This window comes from Dipodomys ordii, unplaced genomic scaffold, assembly GCF_000151885.1.
Source record: "Dipodomys ordii isolate 6190 unplaced genomic scaffold, Dord_2.0 Scaffold157, whole genome shotgun sequence".
In the NCBI taxonomy this organism is placed as follows: Eukaryota; Metazoa; Chordata; class Mammalia; order Rodentia; family Heteromyidae; genus Dipodomys; species Dipodomys ordii.
The window spans coordinates 8,410-14,104 of NW_012267373.1; positions in this window are offsets into that span (position 1 = coordinate 8,410).

The window sequence follows — 5,695 nt, forward strand, 5'->3', positions numbered from 1 at the left end:
AGGGGAGGGGAGGGGATGATGACATCCTATCAGGGACCCATCTGCCCCTTCCTCTAGGTTGAAATTCAAAAATGTTCCCAGCAAAAGAATGGAGTCTTGTTCAGCCTGGATGGGGGGCAGACTGGGGGGGAGGTGGTGCTACATGGCACCCAGGCTGATTGTGCTCTGCATTTGCAGGGCAGTCCCAGTCCCCCACCACACCCAAATATCACCGCCCCACACGCATGACCCCATAGATCCTGCTCTCTTTGGATGCCAGACACTGACCCCCCAACCCGGCTGGCAGGGGAGGCTGCGGATGGAGGGGCCACATCCTCTAAATAAACAGACACCAAGGCGGCCCACAGGTTCTCAGAAAGTATTGAGCTCATCCACTGGCCAAAGAACCCACGTGCTCCTAAGAGACATCGGGAGAGACAAGACATGAAATGTATCCGAGATGCCGCCAAAGCTGCTGGCTGCATCGGAGAAATCTCAAAACAAAATACAGTCATAATACAGCAGGTGTATTATATACACCAGGTGATAATACATCAGGTACCAGTGGCTCACACCTGTCATCCCAGCGACTCAGGAGGCTGAGATCTGAGGATCATGGCTCAAAGCCAGTCTGGGAAGGAAAGTCTGTGCGACTCTGATCTCCAATGAACGACTAGAAAACCAGAAGTGGTGCTGTGGCTCAAGTGGTACAGCACCAGCCTTGAACTCACCACACAATTCTGTACTGCCACGTACACACTTGGGAGACCTCAGCCTATCATGATCATGGGTGAGCAAGGAAGCCATTCCATCCCATGGATTTACAGACAATGATCATAAACCTGTCCCTTAGCTCTTTTGCTAGAGGCCTAGTGCTGTACCACTTGAGCCCAGCTCCATTTCTGATTTTCTAGTGGTTCATTGGAAATAAGAGTCTTGTGGATTTTTATGCCTGTGCTGGTTTTGAACGTCAATCCTCAAATTTCAGAGAAACTGGGGTTCCAGGCATGAGCAATTGGCACCTGGATTCTCCTGAATTTTTTACCCTAGCTGATCTAGAACCTCCATCCTCCCAATCTCTGCCTCAGGAGTAGCTAGAATGATAGGAGAAAGTGACCACACCTGGCTTCACATCCTTTCTGGAAAGCTCCTTTGAAACAACAATGATTAAAAACCCATCACTGAAACAGCACTCCCGCTGGCCATTCTCGAGTAGGGAGAATCACGGTCAGTCTCCACACAGAGTCCGAGTACACAGACAGAATGCAGGCAGAGACAGGCTCAGGAGAGTAGACAGTCTCCCAGATGCACATGGGGGCGCTCGGGACGTATGTACAGCAGGAAAGGGGAAGGTGGAGAGGACAGCGGCCAGAACTCAGCCTTGTGGCAAATGGGATCACCACGTGCGGTGTAATTTCCCACCCTCTTGTCCTCCACAAAGTACATCAAGACCTGGAAATGGGCTATTTTGCAGGAATTCTAGTCATTCATTTGTACCAAATCAGCTTTGTGTGATGTGCAAAGAGACAAGGCTCTAGAAGGGCACTTTGTGGGACGTCCCAAAGCCAGTGCGGCTAAGGAGTACCTTCACTTACAATGTAAACCGTGCCTTCCACCCCCAGTGGGGCACACACCAGGAGCTCAACTCTCAGGAGACCTACTCGGAAACCTGGGTGATATCAGTGCCACCCCAAGTTCTGCAGCCCCTGTCTCTGTGCCTCTGAAGGGCAGTGAGAATTACACAAGGCCAGTCTCCTGAGGCCTCCACGTGTGAACCTGACACAGAATGCCAAGTGCCAGCCACGAGCCTCCAAGGACATCTATCGCATCAGCACCGCGTAGCTGCCGGAAGTCACCACCAGCAAAGACCAGTCACAAGTACCAACGGGAGACTATCCTAGTCAGATTCACACCAAAGGCCTGTAGAGCTTTCACCCCACCCTTTATTTTTTTATTTTTTCAAAAACACTATCTCAAGCTCCCTATTTCTAGAAACCTACTTGTGTTTTCCCTTAACTGCTCTTATCTCGCTTTCTGTAAATAAATGTTGATTCACCGGCAAAACAGACTCCAGCAGAAGGTTCTTGAAAGGATTGTGTGTGTTTCAGAAGTAACCTTCTTCAGTTTTTCTTCTTGAAACCAAAGCACCTTTGTAAATAGGCACAGAATAAATTTTAAAAGAAAACAGCTGGGCGCCAATGTCTCATGCCTGTGATCCTAGCTACTCAGAAGGCTGAGGTCTGAGGATCATCGTTCGAAGCCAGCATGAGCAAGAAAGTCCCTGTGAGACTCTTATCTCCAATGAACCACTCGAAAACCAGAAGTGCCGCTGTGGCTCAAGTGGTAGAGTGCTAGCTTTGAGCACAAGGAGGCTCAGGGACAGCGCCCAGGCCCTGAGTTCAAGTCCCATGACCAACTAAATAAATAAGAGATCGGGAAGATTAAGGAAGTAAGATCGTGTTTGTTCCAGAAAATGGAAGTAGAGAGAGGACCTGGGATGACGAAGGGGTGAAAAACCCTCATAAGACCTGACCCCAAAACCACTTAGGAAAAATGCTAGGAACACAGATGAAGACAGGAGTTCGAGGACAGACATGCTCAGAGCTTATTTCTAGCTGAGGAGAACAATCAAGAATTGCAGCAGACAGCCCCTTTGGGATGCAACTGGAGGAGAGAAGAGCTTTGAAATGGAGTTGGAGGAATTTGGGGAAACAGCATCCCCACAGAAGGATGAAGCTAGATGAAGACCGAATGACCAAAACAGGTGCAATTGGTGCAGCCCTCCTCCTACATGACTACAGCTAGACCGGCAAGGCCTTCCCTCCCTTCAAGTCTAGTCTCCATCTCACTCCAGTAGATTCTACGTGCCCCTAACTATGATAGGTTGGCCCAAGTGGAATTGTTCTCAAGTCATTTCCAGCAGAGGTGGGTGCAAATCAAACAAATAATGACCCTTGAGTTTCATCCACAATTCCTGGAGTTTCTAACAAGGAGAAACACACACACACACACACACACACACACACACACACAACCAAGGCTCCCATTCTGACACTCCAGAGGCATACCTGGCCTGCCTGGTAGGAACTCCCAGCCATGGTCACTCAGTCTGTCTGTGATCACTGTCTCCGCCTAGGTGGAGCCCACCAGCCGAGGGCTGAAAACAGATCCATGGGTGTGACTTGATTTCCCTGAATATTGTAGAACCTACCACACACACCCGAAAACCCAGATTACACCTAGCGCTCCTTCCCAACCCACCTCCACCAACAGGCATCCAGAAGAAAAACAACAGAAAAGAAATAGGTAAATAAATCAACGCACCGGGCTTTGTTCAGGAACACAGATCCATAAATCTTGATCTTGATTGGCTTTTTTTTTCTTTTTCCTACCTCTGTACATCTGGGTTCCCATTTATTTTAAAACAGAGAAAGGAGGAAGGCAAAAAAGGTGGTTGTGCAAAAACGACGAAGCCAGCCAGGCTAACCATCAGTGATTAAAGTCACAGTCAGGTGAGCAAAGGTGTCTCTTAAGGCTTCCTCCTCCTCCTCCTTGCTCTTCCTCCTCCTCATTTCTCCTTCTCTTTTTCTTTTTCTCCTCCTCCTTATTCTTCCTCCTTATTCTTCCTCTTTCCCCTCTTTACTCTTCCACCAACCTCTATTTTGACATCCGCATGACCTGATGGGGCCCCAGAAGATGGAAGGAGGGAAGTGCTTTTATCTTCAATGAGCCAGCAGAGAGGTGGGAAGTAGAGCTGTGGCTCTAGTTCAAGGCCAAGGAAGCTCTAACCTACAACTCTCTCCCACTCCCCTACACACCCGGAAGTCCAGTGAAGGATTCTGCCCACCAGGTCCACCTCCCACCCCCAGCCAGGCCTGACATTTATAGATCCACTTTGGCCTCTCCTCAGTTCCCCTCCTGCTCTGGCCTCAAAGGCAGAGTCTTGTGCCTCTGCCTCCAGGCGCTGCCCTTCAGAGACCCCTAAAAATTAATCCCCAAGAGTTCCAGCCCCAGAGTACCACATCTGGCCTTCAGGCTGAAGGCCAGGTATGAGAGCTTGCACCTGTAATCCCAGCTATGCCAAAGGTATGCATGGGAAGATCACCATCTGAGGTCCCCTACCTGAATGAAAGCAGCTAAAGTGAAAAGGGCTGGGTGCTCAGCTAGTGGAGGGAAGCACCCACCCATTGAGTGAGTGAGAGAAAGAGAGAGCTAGAGAGAGGGGGGGAGAGCAAGTGAGCACATCTTCAGCCGAGCATCGGTTCGTTTTTGTGAATTGTCTTTCCGAATGCACACCACAGCGTGGAGATTCGAAGGTGAAAAATCAATTTGGGTGCGGCGTCTGTCCAAACCACAAACCCAAACCCTGCCCCTTCCCCTGTCCACAGTGAGGGAGGAAGTGCTACAGGATTGGGCACGCCCAGAGGTTGTCTTGGGCGCCCCCCTTCTGCCTAATAACCCCCACACCCCTCACCCGGCCTGCTCTGCACCCCCAGTGAAAGCGGCCAGTGTGTGCACGGCACGGCCTTCACCACTCCAGAAACACAAGGGCTCGGGCCAGCCCCTCTCTGTGAACAGCCGGGCCTGGGCCCCCATCCAGCTCTGTCTTGGCAGAGAGTCAACCAGCAGCTTCCCTTTCTTCCTCCTGGCCAGCAAGAAAGCCAGTAGCCAGGGAGGAAGCTTGCTTCGTGTGTCCTTCACTAGCCCCTCAGCTGGACAGCTCTGGTGAGCTAGATCAAGGAGCGGGACCCCTTCCCACTGGCCAGAGAATGCACGCACGTGCCCCTCATTACGTGTCTCCTTGAGTGGGGGTGCAGAACACGGAGGGCTGGGCCCTCCACCAGCTCCTTCTCCCTGTGTCCTTCCTGCTCCTCCTGAAACCACTCTCTCCTCCTTTCCTGCAATTCATCCTTCAGGGGGAAACTGAAATATGGGCGGGGGGCCTGTGGCTCCAGCCTGTCACCTGAGCTGCCCAGAAGGCTGAGACAGGAGTATCTTGGGTCAATGCCAGCCTAGATAGAAAAACTCTGTGAGACTCTTATCTCCAAGGCACCAGCAAAAAGCCAGAAGTGAGGCTGTGGCTCAAATGTTAGAGCACTAGCCTTGAACAAAAAGACAGTATCCAGGTCCTGAGTTCAAGCCCCAGGATCTGCACCAGAAAACAACCAACAACAACAAAGGAAGGGGAAGCACAGAAATGAGGGGACAGAGGGTGAACAAAGGCAGCCGTGGTCCTCACTGGACACCACGTGGAGAATGAACTCTACCACTCCTGGGTGGGGACGGGAGGGAGAAACTGGGGGAGAGAGTGAGGGAAGGGAAGACATAGTCCACAGAAAAATAAGCTCACAACCCAACTGATGTAACTGTCACCCTTCTGCACGTCATCTTTATCATCACAATAAAAAATCAATTGTGGGCTGGGAAGGAGGCTCAGTGGTAGAGTGCTTGCCTTGCATGCCTGAGGCCCTGGGTTCAATTCCTCAGCACCACATAAGCAAAAAAGCTGGAAGTGGCACTGTGGCTCAAGTAGTAGAGTGCTAGCCTTGAGCTGAAGAACTGAGGGACAGTGCCCAGGCCCAGAATTCAGGCCACAACCAGCAAAAAAAAATTAATTGTAATATGGACTATCCCTCTCTCCCCACACACTCTTCCTGAGATATCTCACCTGGCCCTGAGATGGTCTCCAAGCACTCTGTTCCCACAGTGCTAGAAG